This window comes from Peromyscus leucopus, chromosome 20 (assembly GCF_004664715.2).
Source record: "Peromyscus leucopus breed LL Stock chromosome 20, UCI_PerLeu_2.1, whole genome shotgun sequence".
NCBI classification, from domain to species: domain Eukaryota; kingdom Metazoa; phylum Chordata; class Mammalia; order Rodentia; family Cricetidae; genus Peromyscus; species Peromyscus leucopus.
The window spans coordinates 26,033,179-26,059,045 of NC_051080.1; positions in this window are offsets into that span (position 1 = coordinate 26,033,179).

A 25,867-nucleotide genomic window follows, 5' to 3' on the forward strand; every position below is an offset into this window, starting at 1 on the left:
GAAGACTAAGAAGTCTTGTTTAATCAATTTTTTCCAACCATGTGTATCACCCTCATGTGTGGTCATAGATTTGTGGTAGTTTATAGATTTGCTACTGCATTCTATCTACTCTGGATCCTAGAATGTTTAAACACATTTCTTTTGTTTCATGATGTTTTCTTAATGTTTCAGTTACCAAATGATTTTTATAACCCTCTTCAAACATGTACACATGAAGACACACAGACACACACACACACACACACACACACACACACACACACACACACACACACACGGTGGGGATGGGGTTGGGACCAAATAACTATTTTCGCTCCTGTCTCTGTCTAATAATGCCCCTCTTCTATAAAGCCCATTCAGACCCCTCCTTCTTCTCAGCTTCTAAGTCACTGTCTTCTCAAGTCTCCACTCAATACAACTGATCACTTTATGATTCATCACATTCCATGACAATGTAATATACCAACCAGTGACAATCACCGCTGCCAGAGGAACTCAATCATAAGGTTCAAAGACAATCTGCAAATGCCCAGTCATTAATGGCAACTATTAAAATGTGTGATGCTCATTTAACAACAAAACTGTCTCTCCTGCTTTTCCTTTGGATCCCAGCTACTGTCCATGGCAAGTGCCCACCTCCCCAGACACCAGCCTCTTTAGATACTTGGAGTCAATGACTGTATGTCACCAAAGCTTCTTCTCTAGACCAATCACCTCAGGTCCTCTGTTCACTCCTCATGTGGTAGTCTCAAGTCTTCGGCAGCTTGTATGAAAGCAAAAATTCTGTTGCTTTAGTAAATATAGGAATCTTAGGTATAGAACCGTTAGTCTAATACATTTGAGCTCCTGTGAATTTTCTGGATGCTTCTGTATCCCGAGAGAGATACTATGCTTCAATGTCTGTTCTGATCTTGCCTAGGGAAGGACCTCTGTCCAGGGAGTCTACTCATAGCTAAAGTAACCCTAAGTGTCATGAGGCTGCATGACCTCAGCAGAGACAAAGACCTGTGGCTCTTGCTTGGGTTGAAATAATGAACAGAAAACCAGAGGGAAAGAACGCAAAGTCAAAAAATAAAAAGAAAGGAAAGAAGGGGGAGGAAGGAAGGCAGAGAGAAGGAGGGGGATGGAAAAGGAAGAAAGGAAGAAGAAAAAGAGAGGGGGGAAGAAGAATAGGAGAGAGGGAGAATATGTAGAGAAAGGGGGAGGAAGAAGTAATGAAGAATGGGCGGCACAATATTGTAAGTTCTCCCCAACGTCTTTCATATTTTTAAGATTCCTGGGCTGACTCTGAAGGTGAAAGTCCTTCAGCCATTACATTAGTTACTGCTCTGACTTTTGCTGAGTGAGTATACTGTGCCAGGCACTCTGCTAATCACTAGGTCTATTCCTATAATACACCTTTTATAAAGAAAATACAGTTCCCAGTTAGGATCTCAATATATTATAGAAAATAATAGATTGGCTCTCCATAAATCCCTTCCAGGTTGTGGCTTAGAGCAAGCATTACCCTGGCTGGATAGGGAGACATCGCCACCTCAATCATAAGCATAAGACTAGGTGTGGGAAAGCTGAGCTCCTCGTAGCATGCAGCTTTGCCTTAGCTATTTATATGGCTGACACTCCAGTATGGAGGAACTGAACCCCTAATTCCCTTTCATTTCACTAGACTACAATAGTATTGTGGTTGGAAATTGAGAGCTTAATTTATGCTCTGTATTTCCACACATAAGGCTAGCTTGCTTTCCCCCAATGTCTAGTCACTTTGATACCTTAGGCCCATGTAGCTAACTAACATGTCACTTGTTTGTGGTGGTGTTCTCTCTCTCTCTCTCTCTCTTTCTCTCTCCCTCTCTCTCTTCCTTTTCTTCTGGAGTATGCTTGCGCGTATCATCCTTTTTTTTTCCCTTAGTTTTTTTTTTTTGAGATAGGGTTTTTCACTAGTCTATATTTGCCAAGTAGATAGACTGGCTGGCCAATGAGCCTCAGCAATCTGTCGGTCCTTACCTCCCCAGTCCAGTGCGTACACCCCAACTCCTGGCTTTTTATATGGTTCCTGGGGTTTGAGCTCAGGGCCTTACGTTACAGAGCAAGGCACTTTTCATACTGAGCTACAGCCTGGCATCTTTATTTCCCTCTTTTTCTGGTACCATGAAGTCCCTGATGGCATCTTATTCGTTTTCATGTCCCCAGTTTCTAAGCAGCCATCATCACCTAGTAGGTGGCAAGTGTGCACAGGCTGGAAAGATGATGTTGGAAGTCCACTCCTGCCTCAGTATCCACAGTTATATTTAGAACAGCGACTTTCTAAATTCGAGCATTTAATTTCATTGCTTGAATACCCACGTGCTGTTTTCACACTGAGAACTCACTGTGCCCGCCCCCCATGGTTTCAAGAAATCCCGGTGTCTCAGCAAGGTCTCGGAATCATGAAAGGTCAGAGCCCTCCACTCTGTGCTGATTTGGGTCACTGTTTCCTTGAGACTTCCTTCGACTCGTCTTTGATTAAAGCCGCGTTTGCCTCGCCTCCCGCTTTTTTTTTTTTTCCGCAATTACACTAATTAAGCTAATTTTTCTTTGTTCTCTCTATACAATTTGCATAAATGGCAAATTTATATATAGTGTCCCTAATTCTCCTGTAACTGCTCTGTAATTAACAGGATGCTCAGGCTAAATATAAATACGTGCAGAAGGAAAAACAGCCTTCTGCTAAAATACCGATCAAAGCCGGGAGAAAAAGAAGGCAGAGAAGAAAACAATCCTGAGCTCGTTCTCAACTTGTTATGCTTGATTGGGTCATCACAGTTGGAGGATGCCAGCTAAAGGTCAGCTTCCGAACGAGTGTCTCTCTGAGAGCCCTGTCCCCAGGAGCCAGAGCGGGAGAGAATTGGGGCCATTTTCTTGAAATAATAACAATACTGTACAATTTCTCCAGACTGCCATGGGTGGGGTGCGGTGGGGTGCGGAGTAGTGTGGTGTGGGGAAAGAGCAACACAGCAGCCAGAGAATTGGGGCACGAGTTCTAATTCTGGCCAGCCTGGGCATCTTGAGCTAGGGGACGTCAAAACCAAATCCCAGAACTGTGGACACTTTACGGTGCCAGTGTAGAATGTCCTGTGGCCCCATCCTCTGGTCGTCTCCTAGATGTTAAAAGACCCTAGTGATGGAGATAGGTTTAAAAGTAGTATGAGATCAAGACTGAGACTTCCTTCTACAAATATAAATGATTATAAATTGGCAAGTAGCTTGTATAGGAGTGGGGTGGTGATCAGAAGAGCAATCTGTGAATCCTGGTCTTGATTGCAGCTGTAGTTCTGTGACCCTGGGAAAAGTCCTTAGTGTGTCTAAGCCCAAGTTACTTTATTTTAGAGTGAGATTAAAGAAATGGCACTGAACAGTTCATGGTCCAACATGCACAGACCCTCAATGCAATTTAGATGTTTTGCTTATCAAGCCGTATGACCCAGTCTTTCCTGGGGTTTGGTGAGTCAGTGAAATTGGGTTTCCAGCTAAAGATGGTGAGCCTCACGTGACTCAAGAGAGACATCTCTGGAATCCTCTCCTTCAGATTCTGAAGCTGTGGTCACAGTCATTGCAGTGATAACATCACTGTTTCGTTATGTCCTTGTTTTTAGAACCATCTGTAGGGCTCTGTGCTGGGTACTTCTCCAGGCCTGGGGATCATGGACATGAATGAGACTCTGATCTTTGTGAGGAGGTGTAGGTAAATAGACTCTGTAGAATACTAAGTCAGAGAAAGGTTGGTCACAAGTGCTCTGGGGAGTTGAGGCCCCTCCCTGTGGTTCAAAAGTGTCTAGAGAATGTGGTGCTTAAAGCCCACACAGGCAGTCTATTTCAATGTGGGAAGACCCTTAGGACCTGTCTTATAATCTTTTCATCTATACCATTTAAAATGGGTGTTTTTGTACATACTTTATATTATATATACACCATATACTAGAATATGCATATAATTTATAAATAAGTAATGTGTATACACAGGCATGCCCAATCAAAAGATTTTTATTTATAGTGGAGAGGAACGCTTATTCCAGGAAATCTTTGGTGGCATCTCCCAGTGGCTGTTGACTGATACTTGAGTATGGCACGGGAAAGAACACAGAGTTTGTCAGAATTCAGAGCCTTGGGTAAGATACTTACACTCTCTGGGTCTCATATTTGTCACTCATAGACAGAAATAAAAAATGCTGAGAAAGGCAGGACAATGTATAAAATCTTTGTGGTAAATAAGCAGATATTATTTTTTCTTACTCAGGGTAAAAACATGAGTATTTAGGATGTTAATTTGAGTAGTATTTTGCACACATACACACACACACACACACACACACACACACGAATGCATGCACACAGGCAAGCACACATGCATGCATGTCAATGACAAGATGTCTGAAAAATAAAAAAACATTTGATATTTACCTCAAAAGCACAATCCTTGCTGTTTTGTTGTTAAAAGGTGAGGTACCTACACTGCCTCTGACTCATTTGCTGAGTATCAATCTTGGCTGCCCGCTACAGACATGTGTTTCTGTATCATGTCACATGCTGACAGATGTGGTTTAACAATGGCTGCTCCATGGGTCTTCTCACTTGCAGTCCTTGTGCAGGACACACTCATCTTTAAAACTGAAGAATAGAACAGAGGAAGCCACGCCGAGCAATTCCACCAAAAGCTCCGCTCAGACATGGCTCAGACCCTCCTTCTCATGATGCCTTGAGTGAAGCTCCACATCAGTGGAGCAGGGTGCGCATTAGGAAGGGGAGTGGACATGGTAAACCTTGACATTCTCCACTGTGTTATCTTTGATCTGACCCCTCTGAAAAAAAATCTCATGCCTTTATTTCTCTGTTAATGTTGTCTTTAACTTACTTTTTTAAGTGAATAAAGTTTGGCAATTTTTCTTCATTGAATTCCAAGCAGTATTTTACAGGGGCCTTAAGGCTGGACACTCTGATAGGTAAGCTATTCAGTGAACATCATTACTTCTTCCTAAGCTTTTAGACTACAAAATAAGCTCTTTCTCTCTCTTTATAGAATCTGATTGTTAGTTAAATACACCAGGAAATACTAATTTATGGCACCTCAAGTTAAGTTTTAAAAGAACCACTCTCCAGGGTTTTAAAAACGAGAGAGAAGATGATGTCCTTTGGTAGGGAGTTATGGGTGCATCTGGGAGGAACAAGGGGTGAATGTGATCAAAATATGTTTCATGAAGAGAACGTATTCTCAAAAGAACTAATAAAGGTAACATTGAAATAACTTGTAGGTTTACAGATCCCTCATTAAGTTTGTACCAGAGCCAACTAAATGGAATCAGGGCTGGAGACAGAGCTGAACAAGAGAAAAACATTCTGAGCATACTGTGGGATGCTGGGAGGATGGTGTTGATTCTCCAGTCTAGGTTATGGCTCCACAATGGACTGTCAGTGCAAAAAATGGCTTTAGAAACCATCTTGTTTAGGAGTGAGGGAATATGAAGAGAAAACCCTAAAAACTCAGCCAAGAGGCTTCTCTAGTCTGATGTAGCCAATAACTAAGAACGAAGGCTGACAGAGAAACTTCCTGTAAATATCCCTTCCTCTGCTGGGTAAATTAGAGACATAATAAGAGGGATGGACCACTCCAGGACAGGTGATTAAAACCAGGCTCCAGACCTGGGACGAAGAACGGGATAAGCATTATACATGATCATGGATTTTTATTGTCATTTTGATTGGAAAAATAACTCCTGAGGGCATTAGTAAGGCAAGCCTTTGTGAGTATTGGGGGTGTTTCCAAAGAGGATTAACTGAGAGGGTAGGACCTGCCCTGAAAGTGGGTAGGTAGTGTCATCCTTTGGGCTTGGATCCCAGACTGGATGAACAAAAGGGAAAAAGGAAAAGGCAACCAGTGTCAGCAATCCTCTCTCTGCTTCCTGATCTGCCCGGACACAAGAAACTCGCAGTAGGTACAAGCCATCCCTCATACTATGTCATCCCTCCTACAGTGAACTGTATCCCCACAAATCATGAGCCACAGGGGTTCTTTCTCCAATAAGTCACTTCTTGTCAAAGCCATATGCAAAGTAAATAATGCAGATGGGCATTTTGGGGAAATAATGACGCTACTTACAAATACACCTACTTACTGGGAAGCAGGAGAATGGTACAGTAGCCTGGACCTGGGGAATATGGGGGGTATTACATCTCTTAAGTCGGACAGTCTAGGGGAGAAGATACCAGTTCCCAGAGTAAGAAAGCAGTGTGGAAGAGACAACCTCCAGGCAAAATGGCTGGAGATAGAGCAGCACACGTCAGTCCCATGGCAGAGAAACAGCCAAGGAGATGAACTACCTACCTAGTGTCTCTCTTTCAAACATCTGTTCTTCTCCACATGCTCATTTCAGTTGAGTCCAGGGAAAGCCAGCCAGGACAACTAAGTGGAACCCTTAATGCAGCCCACACAGGTGAAAAAACATGTCAGGAGGACAACTGGGTGAGGAGTGTGCTGTGGACAGCCTTACATGGAATTTCCTCAACCCACTTGGTGAGTACACCTGAACTGGAAAGGAGCCTTTCTCCCTCTGCTTCTTGGCTGCAGGACATTTTTTCTGACCACATACGGGCTATCCATCTGGGTATTATGTAGAATAACCCAGACTGCAGAACATGTAACACCCCTCAACTCAAATGCCAAACCCAAGGGTGTATACCAAAGATGCATTTGGGTGTCCGCATCCTATCTGCAGAGGTTTGCATGGACCCACACACTCCTGCTGCCCTTTCCCACCTCACTGCTCACATCTCCTGTTCCTCAGCTATACTTCCTGAGATCTCCTGCCCCATAGACTACTTTCTTCCTAGACACAGTCCCAAGACTTCCTTGTGAGAAATTGAGATCGAGGTGCATGGAAAATGATCCCAATGGACAAACCATATAGCTCAGTGCTTTTGGGGAAAGGGGTGTTGAAGCCCAGGGGGAAACAACCTGGAATAGAAATACCATCATAAAAACAAGCCAGAGGGACTTGAGGGACACAGAAGGGGCACCCAGCCTGGGATGTCAGATGTGGTGATGGAAGGTTTCCTGGGAAGTCTTGCTTCTCAGTCCTGTCTATCCTACTTCGGAAAGAAGCAGGCTTTCTCCAAACTGAAAATTCACAGAGCCGGAAGGTGAGCACTCTGTCCCCTAGTCCTCTCTGCGGGAGAGGGGCTGATTGGAAGCTTGCTCACCATTGCTCACTCCTCCTGCTGTTTTGAAAGGTTCTGATATGAGGGAAAATATCCTCTCTGGGGAGCCCTTGCCCTTTTATGATTTGCCAAACACCTCCTCAGCAAGGTACCCAAAGCCTCGACGCAGCTGATTGAGATTCAAAGAGAAAGCAGATCTAAATGAAGGGTCGAAGTGAAAAGACTGTGTTTATTGTTGCTCTCTGGCATCCCTGGCAATCTTCACCAGAGGAATTTCCACACCGTGCTGACTGCCTGCCAGGCGGACTGGGGAAAGGCTTCTCGCAGGAGCAGCAGGCACATCTGTTTAAAGCAGAAAATGTCCGTGCTGGTGAATTGAAGTTGTTTGATGCACTTCGGGGAAACTGCCCTAAATAGTCTTGGATGCGTACCTCTTAATAACCTCCGTTCTACCCGAGTGTGGACCTCGTGATTTTTAAGATAAAGGAAGTCAGAAAATAGAGGTTGGAACTGCAGCTCAAGCCCCTCATTTGTATGGGAAAGTGAGTGACATCAGAGCAAACGAATGAACAGCCTGTGGTCACAGGGTACACAGTACTCACATCTACCCCTGTGTGGAAGTAGCAGGATTGTAGCCAGATCCTCAAGGACCCCAGTGTTCTCAAGTGTGGAGAATCCACTATCCAGTCTTGCAAAAGTCAAATTCTGCATGCACTGGCTGAGCACACTAATCCTGAACCCAACTCTTTATTATTATACTTTGGATAGCAAAAGGTGAAACAAACAAACAAACAAACAACAACAACAACAACAAAAAAAACAGTGACACAAAATAAAACCCAAATTGTCTACCCTCAAGACACCACAATATGTTAAGAGACATGGTTTTTCAAGTTAGCAAATTTATCCCTCCTGGAAAGTCAGGGCACTGGTAGACATGTCAGTGCACACAGAACTGGAAGCACACAAGAGCTCCACATCCTCCATCTCCACACTGGGTTGGAGAGTGTTCTACAGAATTCCATACCCACCCAGAGTCCCAGATTGTGATCTTAACTGGAACTGAGGTCTTGACAAACATAACTGGTTAAAATGACATCAAATTGGATTAAGATCGGTCTTAAATCAATGACAAATGTCATTATGAGAAAATCATGTGAGGATACTGACAAATGAAGGTTATATGAAAACAGAGACAAGACAGAATAACAGAGCTACAAGCTATAGCAAGAGTTGTAGGCAGTGCCCGGAAATCAAAAGACAAGAATATGATAGATCTGTTTCTGTGGGCTTTAGAGGAAGAGAGGCTCTATCAACACCTTAATTTCTCACTCCCAGACTCCAGAATGGTGTCAGAATATATTTCTGTTGTTTTAAGCCATGTAGTTTGTGGCATCTTGTTACATCAGTCCTAGAAGGTTATGACAGTCTTCAAGATAAAAGGCTTAGTTTCTTCTTGCAGAGTATAGGGAGCTGTTGAAGGACAGATTGTCTTTAATGTAAGGCTGACTCCTATTTCTATGTCAATCACCTGCACTTTTCCCAACATTTGAGTTGACCTCAAAATATCTGTGTCATGAAACTGCTGTACAAAGTGACTAAGCTCCCACTCATGCAGAAGACAGGCCAAGAAAATTACCAAGGGGAGCTTCCAGACAAGGTGGCCCAAGAGACAATTCTTAGAGGATGATGAGGAATTAACTTATTGGTAGTGACAGAAGAAGAGTCCATGTAAGTGGAACAAGAATAACTAAAGCTTGGAACTCAAAACATGGGGTATATGCTTGTGTCTGTGCTATTGTGTGTCTACACACATGGGGGTGTATAAATATGTATGTGAGAGATATCAACAAGAAGTTTCTGAAGGCCTAAAGATTGAGAATAAGAAATCTCAGTTTGAGGTTGTGGTGGTTTAAATAAAAATGCCCCCCATAGACTCATAGGGAGTGACACTATTAGGAGGTGTGGCCTTGTTGAGGTGGGTGTGGCTTTGATAGAGGAAGTGCATCACCAGGGGCTTAGCTTTGAGGTCTCAGAAATTCAAGCTAGGTCTAGTGACTCACAGTTTCTTCTCTCTCTCTCTCTCTCTCTCTCTCTCTCTCTCCAGACAGGATTTTTCTGTGCAGTTTTGGTGCCTGTCCTGGATCTCACTCTGTAGACCAGGCTGGCCCGTAACTCACAGAGATCTGCCTGCCTCTGCCTCCTGAGTGCTGGAATTAAAGGCCTGTGCCACTACTGTCCAGTTCACAGTCTCTTCTTGCTATCTGTGGATCCAGACATAGAACTCTCAGCTACATGTCCAGCACCATGTCTGCCTGCATGCCACCATGCTTTCCACCATGATGATAATGGACTATACCTCTGACCTGTACGCCAGCCCCAATTAAATGTTTTCCTTTATAAGAGTTGTCATGGTCATAGTGTCTCTTCACAGAAGTAAAACCCTAACTAAGACCAAGGTATGAAGTATAGTATATAGCATATCATAACGAGAAAGTAATGGTTTCAGGAGCTTGAGGCAATGAGTCACATTCCATGTATAGTCAGGAAGCAGAAAGAAATGAATGCTGGTGCTCATGGATGTTCTTTATTTTATGTTGTCAAGTACCTAAGCATGTGCATGGATCAGGGTAGGTCTTCTCATTTCAGTTAACTTAATCTAGACATCCATCCAGACATTTCCAGAGGCTGACTTAATCTAGATAATCTCTCACAAGTATGACCAGAGGCTTGTCTCATAGGCGATGCTAGATCCAGCTAAGTTGACATTTAGTGTTAACCGCCATAGTATCCTTCCTAGGTGACAGATCTTGTATTAGTTAGGGTTTGTTACTGTGGCCAAATACATGAGAAAGGCAACTGAAAAAATGGAAGATTTATTTCAGATATGACTTCAGAAGCGTCAGTCCAAGGACAGATGGATACATTGCTTTGGGACCAAGATGAAGCAGAATATCATGGTAACAAATGTGTATGGTAGGGGGAGGAAAGCTTACTTCATAGCAGTCAGGAAGCAGAAAAAGGAGTAACAGGAAGGGGTCAGGGTCAAGATATATGCCTCAAAAGCATGCTTCAGTAGCCCATTTCCTCTACCTGGGCCCCACCTGCCATAGTTCTAACACCCCTCAGTAATCTATTCAAAGCTTGAATCTATCAATGGATTAAACTATTGATTATGTCAGAATCTTTATGACATAATTCAAACACCCTCAGAGACACACCTAGAGGTGAATTTCACTAATCTTCTATGTGTCTCTCAATCTATCAAAGTAACAATCAATATTATCCATCACAGTTCATGTAACAGTTCATATAATAGTCAGCTGGTGAACGTCATATGATAGCTCAGGTGCAAAGGAAAGAGACCATATAAGTGAATTTAGAAGACTCCATATATATGTAATTATACATCTTAGTTAGAGTTTCTATTTCTGTGAAGAGACACCATGGCCATGGCAACTCTTATAAAAGAAAATATTTAACTAGGTGGCTTACAGTTTCAGAGGTTAGCTCATTATCATCATGGCAGGACATGGCAGCATGCAGGCAGACATGGTGCTAGAGAAGGAGCTGAGAGTGGAGAATGACCTACATCTTGATTCCACAGGCAACAGGAAGTGGTCTGAGATACTGGATGCAGCTTGAGCATATATGAAACCTCAAAGCCTACCTCCAACACTTCCCCCAACAAGGCCATACCTACTCCAACAAAGCCAGACTTCCCCAATAGTGCCATTCCCTATGAGCTTATGGGGACAATTATATTCAAACTACCACAATATGTGTGTGTTTGGGGCCTATCTCCTGAATTGGATAACCTGTCAGCAGGCTTATCCTTGGAGAAAACTGAATTTCCCTTCATGTACAGCCATTGGCTGCCTATAGTTCTTTATGTAGGGTTGGAGCCTTGTGAAATTTCCCTTCTCCATGTTAGCATGTCCAATGTTGTTGTCATTGTGCAGTTCTTGTGAACATAACCATACTGTTGAGATCTCTTTGCTGTGACATGTCTAGAAGACAGTCCTGCAGCAGGTAAGGTTGTGAGAACAGAAGGTCCTCTGGCTCTTACAGTCATTCTTCCTTTTCTTCCATGATGTTTCCAAAAGCTTAGGTGAAGGATTTGGGTTGTAGATGTACCAGTTGGGGCTAGACATGACACAGTCATTTATTCTCTGTATTGTGATCAGTTATTCATCTCCATAATAGCTTCTGTCTGTTGAAAACCAATGATGAGGGATAAGAGCCACTGTGTCTGTGAATATAAGGATAAGTATTTAGAACACAGTTAGAAGTGATATTGGTTTGGAAAACGGCAGTACTAGGTTCTCTTCTGGGACTTAAGACCTCTCTAGCCATGGGTAGTTGGCTAAGTTTACAGTACCAGACATGAATTTCTTCCTTAATTACTATGTACAATGTTTTTGCTGAAGCAAAAGGTTATGTGCAAGTTGACCTTAATTGTTACAGATTTCGATACTCTTAACATAGAATATATAACAATAGAGTGTGGTGATACTGTGTTCCCCGATATATTGTGTACCCTAATAAACTTATCTGGGATCAGAGAATAGGACAGCTACTAGACAGAGGCCAGAAAATGGTGGAACACACACCTTTAATCTAGCATTCCAAAGGTAGAGATTGGTCTGGATCTCTGTGAGTTCAAAGCCACCCTGGAAACAGCCAGGCATGGTGACACATACCTTTAATGCTAGGAAGTAATGGCAGGAAGCAGAAAGGTATATAAGGCGTGAGGACCAGGAACTAGAGCCTGGTTAAGTCTTTAGGCTTTTAGCAGAAGTTCAGCTGAGATCCACTCAGATGAGGACACAGAGGCTTCTAGTTTGAGGAAACGAGATTAGCTGAGGAACTGGTGAGGTGAAGCTAGCTGTGGCTGGATCTGTTTCTCTGATCTTTCAAGTGTTCACTCTAATACCTGGCTCTGGGTTTGTTTTTAATTAATAAGACCTTTTAAGATTCATGTTACAGTAGAGTCTCACTCTACTGTTTTTTTTTAAATGTAAACTAATAAACAATCCTATTGAATCTTTTAAGTGGAGAAGCTTTCATTATAGTTATTTAGTGTGTGTGTGTGTGTGTGTGTGTGTGTGTGTGTGTGTGTGTGTGTCATAGTGCTCAGGTGGAGGTCAGAGAACAACTTGTGGGAGTTATTCTCTCTTTCCATCATGTGGAATCCAGGAGTTGAACTCAATCCTCTACTTTATCTTCGTATTCTGAGATTCTTTATATTTTTTGAGGATTTGTGCATTGCATTTTGAACATATGCACACTCCCACTCCCACTTTTTTCCCTCCTCATATCCAGCACCATTTCATTCCTTCTCACAAGTGTTGAGATGACCTCTTCTCTCCTCCACTGACTCCAGTTCGTGTTGCCATGCTAGTCTTGGACTTGACGCCTGCTCTGGTGTGTGGTCAGTCTACCAGGGGGTTACATCACTGAAGAAAACCCAGACTATCCCTCTTCTAGAAGCTATCAAATTCCAATAGCTCCATATCCACTTACCCCATCTATGCTGGGATTTGATCTGGCTGGAGCTTGTGCAGGTCTGGGGCATGTTGTCATAATTACTATATGTTCATATGGGCATCTGCCTGTTGAGTCTGGAAACACTCTTTCCTTAAAGTTATCCACCATATTTAGCTCTTACAATCATCCTGCCACCCTCTTCTGCAAATATCCCTGACACTTGGAGTGATGATATGAATGTCCAATTTAGTGATGAGAATTCTATAGGTCTCCAGACATTGACCAGTGGAGGGTCTGTGAGCTAATTGTCATCTACTGCAAGGAAACCTTTCTCTGATGAGGTGTAGGAAATGCTCTGATCTGTGGGTACAGCAATAAGTCATTAGCAGTCTTTTTAAATACTATATCCATTGAAAAACATAATAGTATTGGGTTCTCTCCTAAGGTCTATGACCTATCTACTCTTTAATAGTGCCTCATAGTTCTATTTGTTGAATTCAGGTTTCCTGAATTGTCTTTATTATTTCATTCAGCTGTATGTTTGTATTATTTTGAACTTCAATCAGGAGTTTATTCTTATCCCCCTTAAGTTTACCTAGGTGTCTGTGTCCTCTATAAACTGCTTGAATTTTTTGACAATGTTTATAATTGCTCTTTTAAATTCTGTGTCCTAGGGATTAATCTAGGTAACATTTCTGTAGAACTAGTGGTCTTTGGGGGAGCAGGAGAAGGGAATATATTATCTTTGCATTTTATATTGTTTGTGTTTCTATAATAGGACTTGGGCATGTAGATTTATTTAGTCATGTATATATAATAAGAGTCTACACTGTCTCTGTTGAGCAGAAGTTTGGTTCTGTTTTTTTGCTGTTGCCCAAACATAGTTGACTTCAGATCACATATGAAGTGTTCTTCAGATACTCAGTGTTGACTTTTACTAAAGAGTCTTGGGTGACTCTAACTCAGTGGTAACCAAGAAAACCTGTGAATGTGGTTTCCAGCTGGATCTAAGCAGAGGAAGGTGGTATGAGGCTGGGAACTGAGTCAAGTTCCTTTATAGAGCATGTGAATCTGATGCCCTGTTGGGCCAGGGCATGGAAGGGTAGCATGGTCAAGAGTTTGGTATGACTTACCTACAGAAAACTTTCACTGGTACAACTCCTGACTGGGCCTGGGCATGGAGAGGTGGCATGAGCTAGGGTCTTTGATGACTCACCTGGATAGCACACACATGGATAAGATTCCTGTCTGGACCCGGGCAAGGGGCAGGGTGCAGGTAATGATATGATGTAGTGTGTGTGTGTGTGTGTGTGTGTGTGTGTGTGTGTGTGAGAGAGAGAGAGAGAGAGAGAGAGAGAGAGAGAGAGAGAGAGAGAGAGAGAGAGAGAGAGAGAGAGATTACACTTGTGTAAGTACTCACTGGAGCCAGAAGAGGGTGTCAGATCCCTGGGGGCTAGAGTTACAGGCAGTTTTGAGTGCTCAACGTAAGTGCTGGAACTTGAACTCCAGCCATCTGAAAGAGCAGTGGTATCTATTAAGTGCTGAGCCATCTCTCCTGCCCCATAAATTACCTTAAATAAATATGAGTGTATGTGTATTTATAATATCCTTATTTCTCTTTTTTAACTTTGTCTTTTTGCTTCTTTCAGCTTAGTCTTTATCTTTTCTTCTAACTCATAAGTTAAATGTGTACTTTTTGACATTTAATTTTTCCAATACATAGATTTAAGACAATATATTTTCCTCTAAGTATCCTTTAAATTGCATTACTTAAGCTTTAATGTGTAATCCTTTTATCATCACTCACTCCTAAGTTCCCATTATGATTGCTAATTTAGCTCATGAATTATTAATTGTGCTTTTTCAATCTCTAAACATATGTTTTGCTTGTTTCTTTGCATGATCTCACTCAAATAGGATAGTAGCGGTCTATTCACTTTTGCGGTAATAAAGCAGAAGGTTCACTGAAAAAAATGTCCTGTGGATGTAACAGATATGCCCAGTTTATCCTACAGAAAACAAAAGAGCAAACAAAATTACTTTATTTCATGTACCAAGTGTACAGCTGCATAGAAAGGTTTTATTTACCACTAAATTTAATTCTATTTTTATGGGTATGCAACATTTCATTCAACGTACATGTAGTTACATCTGCCAGGACTGTTGCAGATGCTAAGTTTGCACGATATCAGAAACCATCAACCACACAGTTTTGTAGTTGGCCAGGAGAGGACATTCAGAGAGGTTAGAGAAGCAATACCTGCCAGGGGTGGGAGATCTGGAGCATCTGCAGAGGTGCAGTGCTTTGGGGGGGGGGATAATTAGCAACTAATCAGATAATGGAGTATAGTCTCCAGGCAAGAGGACCAGACTGGACACAAGTGTGGAGAGTGGCAGAATGAATGACTTCATTCTAACACAAGAGTACAAGTGTGGTGGTTTGAAAGAAAATGGCCCCCAAAGGGAGTGGTACAATTAGAAGGTATGGTCTTGTTGGAGGAATTGTGTCACTCTGGGGGCAGGCTTTGGGGTTTCTTTTGTGCTGGTTTTCCTCCATGTGACTGTCAGTCCATTTCCTGTTGCCTGTAAGATGTAGGACTCTCAGTTCCAGCACCATGTCTGCCTGCAAGCCACCATGTTCTCCACCAACTGTAAGTGAGTCACCCCAATTAGATGTTTTTCCTTTATAAGAGTTGCTGTGCTCATAGTATCTTTTCACAGCAGTAGAAACCCCTAAGACAGCAAACTTGGAGCCATGTTTGAGTAGTCTCCAGAAATCAAGCCAGTGATGGTTTGCAAGGGCCTCTTCACTTCCCCCTCTCATTCTCCAGCTAATGAAAGGTCCTTGAACCCCTTCACTATTGCTCAGAAGGTCCAGAGAGAACACAAAAGGCAGCAAACAGCGATAACATTCTCACCATGTGTCCACTAACATGCTGAGAGCTTCGGTACACCGATTCCTCTCCACTCCCCAAGGATCTGGGGTAAGCTGTCCTGCCTCACACTGTAGATATGGAAATTGAGTGTCAGGTTGCTAATACTTGTCTGAGGTCTCTGCTTAGTTATGTATAACAAATAATATTCCAGTTTTCTGGAGAAATTATCCCCCCTAATTCATATAGTGTCTAATCTTCCATGTGATTGTATTTAGAGATGGATCTTTTAGGAGACAAATATGTTTATATGAGATGGTGTGTGTGTGTGTGTGTGTGTGTGTGTGTGTGTGTGTGTGTGTGTATGCTGCCATGATTGGATTAGTACTCTTAAAGGAAGAAAAAAGAGAGCCCATGGCCCTCCGAGGATACAACCTGATGGCAGCCTTCAATAAGTTCAGAATGTCTTTGTGGGAATCTGAATTAACCAGCACTTTAATATTAGAACTCCCAGCCTCTAGAAGTGTGAGAAATAAATCCCCGTGGTTTAAATCTGCCAGTCTATGGTAAGTCATATGACACCCAGTGCTAACATGTATTTACAGCTAGAAAGTAGCTAAGATAGGATTTAGTCCCCCTAGGCCCCAACGCCCTCCTTGTCTCTCTAAAAATCAAAGCCTAGGTTTATCTTATGGGCCTCCCAAAGGCAGGGATGCTGAGTTACAAGCAGTCATCAGCATTACCACAGGCTTTGCTACAGTTGTACCTATTGGTGAAATTATTAAGGCCACTCCACGTAGTTAAAAGGAGATTTATTTAGTGGCATAACTTACAGATGAAGGGATAGGTAGGTTGAGGGTTCTGGGAAAGATGCAGCAGTATTCCGGCGATGTTCTCTGGAGAATTCTCTTCTGCCCACCTCTAGCGTCCGAGCTCCCAGCAACAAGAGAGTATGGCACGTCCAGATCTCAGGTCTTCAGGGCCCTCCCTTGGCCCCGCTTGTGGGCGTGATAGTTACCAAAGCCTCAATGGGGGTTGGAACTTCCAGACCAAAGCTGGAATGGCTACCCACTACATGTACCCACACAAGATCTCACAGGTAAGGTAAGCCACAGCTATAGTCAACTCTAACAATCAAGGATTTTAACTAGAAGAAATAATATTTAACTAAACATGATTTCAACAGTAGAGATTTTGCTTTTTCCAGTAATTAGATAATTCAGAAGTGGTGATTCATTATCATGACTGATACTGTCAGCATTGATGAAGCCCAAGAAAAGTAGCACATGGTCCAGAGATAAAAATGCCCCCCCCAAGAAGGCAAAAATGTGTGCTTAGAGTTTCTAAAAAAAATCATTTTTTTTTGTCATAAAATGGGGAGGAATAATTTCCAAACCTCTGCCCCAAGTTCAGGAAACTCCCTTCTATGCCCCATTGGCTCAAAGCTGTCTTTGTTGCCTAGGCAAACTGCAGAGTAAGGACCTAGAATTTCCACCACATCAGAAACAGGGTATGCTAGCAGATACACTGCTTCAGAAATCAGCATGTCTAATGTAGGATTTCAGTTCAGTTTACTATCTGATGATTTGCAAACATCTATGATTACTTTAGAGAACAATTAACCTATTGTTGAAGGAATGAAAGTCGGCTGAATTGCTTTAAAAACTGAGAGCCAGTCATTTACATCAGCTTACCAAGGAATATTACTGAGAATCTACTTCATGTCAAGCTATGTATTGTGGACACAGAGGTGAAAATAGATGACCATGTAGATGATAATGATGATGACGATGATGGTAGTAATAATGATGATGATTGTGATGGACATTATGATGATGGTTGTAATAGTGGGGATGATAGTAATGGTGGTGGTAGATGGCAGTAATGATGATAGAGATGGTGGTGATGTTGATGATGGTGGTGGTGATGATGGTTGTGCTGCTGCTGCTGCTGCTGCTGCTAACAACTATGATGATGATAATGTTGATGATGATGATAGATTTATTTGTAGTAGGAAAAAAACTAACAATCTCTGACTGCTATTATATCTCTTTGCCTGTAGGGGTTACAGTGCAGCAGTTATTGTAAAAAATTTGCTAAGCATCTCAGTCTCCCTATTCTGCTCCAGGCAGGGAATGAGCTAGAAATACTAAAATGTGGGTCAGTGAGCACAGGATTGACTCTCAGGGACTTAATGAGTCAAAGCAAACAAACACCATGATGTTAAAGTTCTGGGGAATATTAGATTTCCTGGTTAACTTCAGAAGTCCAAGATATCACATTATAGCAACTTAGGTTTTCCACTATAGGATCTGAATAACACTATGTCCTTTTTCATCCTTTTAGGATGAAATAGGACAAGAGTCATGTCCTAGTTATAGCCCATGAAAAAAGGGACTTGCCACACCTCTGATCCCAGGAGAGCATTCCAAGGCCTCGGCTGCTGCCTGAGAGGTAAGGAGAGAGAGACACAGAGAGAGAGAGAGAGACAGACAGACAGAGACAGACAGACAGACAGAAAGAGAGAGACAGAGAGACAGAGTAGCTACTAGAAAGAGCCAATCAGACTTGCAAGTCAGGAGAAGGGCAGAGCAAGCTGCTGCCAGGAGAAGCAAGATATGAAAGAACAAGTAATGCCACAAAGCCAAGTGGCAAATCATAGCTCAATAGGAATGGGTTGAGTTAAGTTGTAAGAACTAGCTGGCAAGAAGACTGAGCCATAGGCCATACAGTTTGTAATTAATATAAGATTATATAACTATAACTATATGTGTATATATATATATATTTACTTGGGACCAAGGGATTGTGACCAAGACCAGGAAAACTTCTGGCTATTTTTGGCGCCCAACATGGGGCAAGAGTTTCTACCTAAAATCTGAGAGATTCTAGAACAGAGCTAATAACAGCTTACTAGTTGTATCTCTCATGGAAGCCATGATACAGAGATGCCTCAGCATGTGGGCTAGACCTACAGCATGCTGTATTCCTGCCACAGTACACAGAGGTGTCTCCAAGCTGTTCAGTATACTGTATGGCAGATTTACTAGTACAGACCAAAAAAAAAAAAAAAAAAAAAAAAAAAAGGTTTCTGGGCTACATGCTGATTTATGGAGACATAGACTCACTGCTTCCCAGAAATTGGTGGGGAGCATGGCTCTCAGAGCTAGCAATAAATGTACCTCTACCATATTAGGAAGCCAAATGGGGCAGAGCCAGCACCCAAAGCTACATATTCTGTCCTAGCTGTGCAGTGTAACAATTTAAAATCTCTCCTGCTCAGAAAATGATTAGATACACAATAAGACCATATTCAGATGGGAAAAAAACTCAAAATGGGTTACAGTATGTTTAAAAACATACATAGGCTTAGAAGAGAGAGGAAAGGGAATATAGGCAGTTATATAAAGAAGTAATTAGTCTTAAAAAATTAAGTCTTTAAAGAGACAGTAAAACTAATATAAAAGTTAAGCCATATAAGAATGGAAAATACATAGAGAATCTGGATTATGCATATTATTATATTTTCTTTGAAGTTTTTAACTGTTAATATGCTAACTACAGAGAGATATTTGATTATGGGGGCTATTAAGTTAAACCAACATAAATACTTTGAAGGTACCTTGACTTTAAAATTTAAGTAATTGTTGCTTTGGAAAAGAGGTTCTGCTTTTGTTTCCATAGAGGATGAGAAGCTGTAGATTTCTTCCAGGTTAATATGGTTCCATCAAGGAAGCCCCCCCAAGAGGTCTCCAAATGATCCAACAACCAGGACAGCTTCAAGGCAACTGGCTCAGACAATGCAGGCTCACAGACTACTCCAGTCAGGACTTGACCATAATCCTAAATTTTCTTTGGATCCCCATAAGATTACCTGTGCCCCCAATCAATAGGAAGTAGCCTAGAAAACTATACCCACTTTCCCGAAAAAAAGTGGATTATAGATGTTTGTCTTTGTTTATGGGATTTGGTTAATCTTATATATTTTACATTAATATGGATTTTGGTTTATTGATACAAATTTAAGGTCAATTTTGTTATATATATTTCTACTCTTTTTTGTGGTATTGTGTTTATTTTGCTCATTTAAAAATATAATACATAATTAAGAAATACAACTTAATATTCATCTTAATAGTCAAACTTATAACCATGTTAATTATGTTTTATAGACATACAGAGATATATTTCAAATGGATAGATAATCTTCAAACACTTCAAAGACCTTCTGGCTACATGATGGAACAGTGGAAAGGCAAAGAGGATGTGGATTCAAGAGAGAGAGAGAGTAAAAGTACAATTGATATAACTTTTCTTGGTTTATATCACATTGCACGAGGATTTGTAGCTTTGTGGGTGTGGTGGTTTGAAAGAAAATGGCCCCTAAAGGGAGTGACACTATTAGGAGGTGTGGCCTTGTTGGAGTAGGTGTAGTCTTTTTGGATGGAGTTTACCACTTGGACATAGGCTTTGGGGTTTCATATATGCTCAAGCCATGCCCCATGAGACAGTTCACTTCCTATTGCCTTTGGATCAAGATGTAAGGACTCTCAGCTCCAGCACTATATCTGCCTGTATACTGCCTTGCTTTCTGCTATGATAATAATGGACTAAACCTCTGAACTGTAAGCCAGCCCCAATTAAATATTTTTCCTTTATAAGAGCTGCCATTGGTCATGGTGTTTCATCACAGCAACCCTAACTAAGATAGGGGGCTTGGATAGATTTGCTAGACCCCACCTCATCTTACATTGCAGCCCCTGGCAAAATATCTGTCATTCCTAGTTTCTTTTGAGGAAGATTAGTCCTCACTTTGATTTTAAGCCAAAGGATTTTGCTGCCTCTTTGTTGAGGTCTAGCTTCATAGATAAGGGTGACAGGTTGGGGGCATTATTCAGTAAAATGAGGTCATCAAAACTAAATGTCATTTCCTATGAAGAACTCATGCCTCATACAACATGAAAATGTAGCTGCATTGCCTCACAGAGCTGCCTGGGAGTTAAGTCTGCCCTTGCAGAGAGAGGGGGAAATGATATGTCACTGGATTTTTTAACATCTATGTGCTTTTAAGTAGATATGAACATTTTGTTTTTATCATCAACTTTGAAACCCTAAAAGACTGATGCCCCTTCTTAATACTTTATTCTGATTTTCATTTGTAATGAAATACAGTTTAATTTTATATCTTGAAATATGTTCTATTTCTCCCAGTCTTTTGCTTCCTTAAAAGTTTGCAGACTTTTTTTTTTTTTTTGTCATTGATGCACTTGTGGAGTGAATACAGTTATAAATATAGATACAGAAGTTGACTCCAGCTTGAAAATTTATTCCATTCTTCCAGCTGATGACAAAGGGTTGTGATTTTTAAGAAATGTGATTTTGGTGTGTTCAGTTCTTTTTTTTTTTTTATTTTTATTTATTTATTTATTTTTTTGGTTTTTCGAGACAGGGTTTCTCTTTGTAGCTTTACGCCTTTCCTGGAACTCACTTGGTAGCCCAGGCTGGCCTCAAACTCACAGAGATCCGCCTGCCTCTGCCTCCCGAGTGCTGGTATTAAAGGCATGCGCCACCACTGCCCGGCCTGTGTTCAGTTCTTAAAGGCCATTTACATATTAAAATAAGTAGCCAAGGGCTTGGGAGATGGCTCAGTGGTCAAAGTACTTGCCAGGTTCAGAAGTTAGAGACAGGGAATACAACTTCCCACACACACATATGCAACCTACACATACATGAAAATGGGGGGAAAATGACTGGCCTCCATGAATTTCTCTATTTTTATACATTCTGGATTATACATGAGTCTATGCTTGTAGATCTTCAGTGACAAGAATGGATAGAGAAGAGAATGTGGGTTTGTCAATAGGGCTAGAATCCAAGGAGCTCAGATAATTCTCACTAAACTGGTGAAGTCATTGTCAGTCTGTACTTACATGCAGAAATGTGGATGAAGGTAATCTTTTATAAATCATGTGGGACGTTCCAAGAAAAACTCAAGGGCAAGGAAGCCCTTGGGTGGCTGGTTGGGTGTGAAGCTAAAGCTGGACCTTTGTTGGGCTAGTCAGTGAGGTGAAGAATATACTCAGAGATGGGATGAATTTGGAAGAGAATTCAGGCAATGCAGAAGAAAGAGAGGTAAGAGAGGAGGAAGGGAGAGAGAGAAATACAGTTGAGGGTGAGAGAGAGAGAAGGTGTAGAGGCAGAGAGGAGGGGGTGCTTTAGGAAAGGAAAATTGCTTCATGAAGAAATGTAGGTTTGGAGTGTCGGAAGATGCATTTTACTCTTCTCTGTAACCACAAATAAACTTCCTCTTAAGTCATAACTTTTTAAAGAAATCTACATTTCCCTTCCAGACCCTGAGCTAATTTCTGATGTGGTATATAAGGAGAAAGTTTGGTGTGTGTGTGTGTGTGTGTGTGTGTGTGTGTGTGTGTGTGTGTGTGTGTGTGTATGCATGTGCGCGCGTGCACGCACACGTGCGTGTGTGTGTGTGTGTGTGTGTGTGTGTGTGTTTGCGCATGCATGTGTGTACCAGTATGAATGCATGTTCAATGAAAAGTTGTGTCTACAAAGACTGATTTTCTGGTTAGAATTACAGTGATGTGGAGAGATTGTAATGTTGCAAATGCAAAGGCTAATTATCTCATCTTGGACTCGATTTAGCCCCATGAATAGCCAATTTTTGTCCATCTCTGTGAATGTTAGATTAAACAAACAAACAAATGAACAAACAAACAACCCTTTGGAATCTCTTACCTCAGCAGAGCACTAGCATCTACCAACCCTAAAGCTAAGAATGTCATCAGCATCTGAGGCCTACAGAAAATCTTCCACCACCTTGATCTTACCCCCTCTCTAATGTACCCACCAACATATTTTAAACTTACCTGATTTATTACTGTCTTCAGTGTATAAAACTATAAAATGTTGTAAAACTCTTCTCATGTTGAAACATGTAATTTAGGGTGATCTAAATCTGTGTTTCTGGGCCATTATCACTCAAAATTGGCTCCAGAATAAACTATTTCCAGATATTTGGAGCATATCAGTATGTGTGTATGTGTGCGCATGTGTATGTATACATACATGTGTGTATGTCTGCATGAGTGCATCATTTGTTATATGTGTATGTGGTGTGTGTGTGTGTGTGTGTGTGTTCCTGCTTCTATTTCAATACTCTGTAAAAGACTTAAGAATGGGATACAAAGGTTCCAGCTCTATCTAGATTGCAGCAGTTGACCAAGTTCAGAGTCTTCTAGAATATCTCATGTCTGTCACATGGTTTTCTCATTCTTCTGTATTCATTCCTAAGGACTCAGTCCCTGAAACCTACCTGGATAAGAATCCCTGGTTGACACACTAAAATCCCTACCAGGATAGTGTGAGAGCTGGTGATCACAAGGTGACTATAAAGATTAGGGGTTGAGTATAAGCTCAGGCCCATAAAGTGTTTGCCATGGCAACACTTGAATCTGACTTTAACCCCTAGAACCTACATAAAATTTAGGCATGGTCTTCATGCTTGTAAGGCCATGGGAAGTGCTAGGGAAGTGGAGATAGGAATACCTCCAGGGCTCACACATCAGATGGCCAAACCTAATCTTCAAGTCTCATAACCAAGTGAGAGATCCTGTCTCAAAATGCAAGATATATTCATTTGTGGGTTAAAATAAAAGAGGACATAAGTTTGGGTGGATAGGGAAGGGGATAGATATGTGAGGAGTTTGAGGAAGGGTGAATATGATCAAAACACATTATACAAAAATCTCAAAGAACTGCTAATTAAAATATCAAGACAGACAACTCCTGAGGAATGACATTCAAAGTTGGCTTATGAGCTTCACATGCATGTGCCCTCCCTTACACACATTTGCACCTACATATGCACACATGTGCACACACAAATAATCACACAAACATTTTTTGAAAAGCAATTTTGACAAATTTTCCTTCTGTTTCATTAGCAAGTCAAGACGAATCACTAAAATCAGGAAAACACAAAGGACATTTTCATATCCTAAGTGGAGGATAATGGATGGCGCACAATTGATACATGCTTAACATTTTTTATGCCCAAGTAATTTTAAAAGATCTTTGCTCCTTGCTGCTTATAAGAGATGAAAGAACATCCATAAAATACAGGTCAAAAAAAGCACAGCTTGAAAAAGCAATTAAAACATCCCTCTATTGCTTTCTCCAGTCACCTCTTTAAAATTTATACAGTAGGTCCACCTTTTCATGCCCCTAATAAAAACAACACAAACTCACTCATAGCTTTTTAGGTCATTTTAAGTACCAGCCATTGTTTGGATTTAGTGCCTGAGTACTCACTCAAAGATCTTACTTAGCACAAACTAGAAGACTGTATAGCGAGTCTTCTTCATTCTCTCAAGGATAGATGCTTTTGCAAGAGCTTGTAGTGGAGAAAGGTGGGGCCTTTGTGGTTGTTTTCAATATATCTGACTTGTATTTTAACTGTTGCATGAATGTCAGCTTCTTTTAACCTCTCTCTGGGGTTGGAAGGGGTGAGAGGAGAGGTAAGAGGGGGAAGATCTTCTTTGGATGGCACCCCAGGACCTGGCAGAATCATTGGCATGTGTGGATACTTCAGACATCCAGCTTCTAATAAGCCTCAGAAAGTGCCCCACCCCAGATGGAAGCAACTGTATCTTGGTGGATGCCTCCTTCTCTTCCTTCCTTAGCTGCTAGAATTCTGATTATTTTTTAATAATGAGATTTTGCCACAACTCACATTATTGATTTCAGTGTGCCCGCTCTGCCTCCCTCTCAATTGAAAGAGTCCCACACTGCCTCACTGGCTTCCAGAAACTGTTGCTGTGTCCTTTGTTCCAAGAAACCCCAGGTCTCTGGGCAGTAGCATTCCTTGGGTTCCATCCAGAAATCAGTGGTCACCCACCTTCCCTCTATTCGTCCTTGGTTAGGAGTTGATCTCAATGCAGGAGATACTGCATTGAGCTTTGGGGTGACACATTGAGGCCTTTCTCCTGAAACCAGAGGTGACACAGAATGCATGTCTACAGACATCTCTGCAAGTTTCCCCTCTCCATCATTTTAACTTTCTTTGCAACTGCAATGTGGATGATGCTCCCTGGACAGGCTCCCTGACATTTCCTTTTGAGTTCTACCACTGGGGATCTGGATTTGAATTTCTCATGTGTTACCTCCTGGCACTTGCCAGAGGCTTTGGATTTAACATCCTGCGATAAATTTGCTTCAAGATATCTTCTGTGCCAAGAGGAGATTCTCCCTCTCATTCTCTCCCTCTCCCTCTCCCTCCCCCCTCTCCTTTTTCATCCAAATGTTCTGAGCCTGTATGATTCTGTGACTCAGTAGCTAAGACGCATTCTCTAAGTCACAGATGGAATGACTCACCCCTGTTTTGTACTGTCTCTACAGCTCACGCACAGTAAAGGAATTCCAGAAGGGAGGAGGACAGCCTTTTGTATTACTCAGGCAAGGTGGTGGCTACACCAAAGAAAGACTACCTGAAAAAATAAGACAAGACATGACATCTGGTTCTGAAGATATACCTAGCACAAGGCACATTGTTATGCTACATGAAACATCACTTAATTTTCAAAACAGCCATGCTCACCCCCAAGATAGCAGTGTGTCTTCACATTCTGCTTAGATATTACTTCATATAGAAAGCTTCCCTGACCATAGACCACAGTATGACTGTGCTCTATTCTCTCAGAGCAAATTGTAGCTGAGTATTTATCACACCAGGTAGTAATTGTCTACTTGCTTTTCTACTTCTTCATTTATTATCTAAATGAAAACAGGGCCTGTGAATGACTGTGTTATCATTTATTCTAAATGCCTGGTGCAAAGCCAACAATCATAGATGTTTAATAAATACTATGCTCCTATGTTAGTTAGGATAGGTTAGGTTATCCTGGAGCAACAAATAATCCTCAAATCTAGAGAGCTTGGCATAGGTAATGTTGAGTGCTTCCTCATGCTAGGCTCCTTCATGCAGTGACTCAGCCATCCAGGCTTCTTAGAGCTCATAACTCCATTTCAAAGAGTTTATACTAGGGCTTAGTGGTTAAGAACACTGACTGCTATTCCATAGAATCCTGGTTTGATTACTAACACACACATGGTAGCTCACAACTATCCGTGACTCATGCATCTTATGCTCAGACACACATGAAGGTAAAACACCAACCAATACTCAACTAACCAACAAAACAAACAAATAATTTTTTTTAAAAAAATAAAAGTTATGCTAGGGAAAAAGTAATGGTGGGAAGGTATGCACTAGCTGTTCTGTGCTTTAACGTGGGAACATG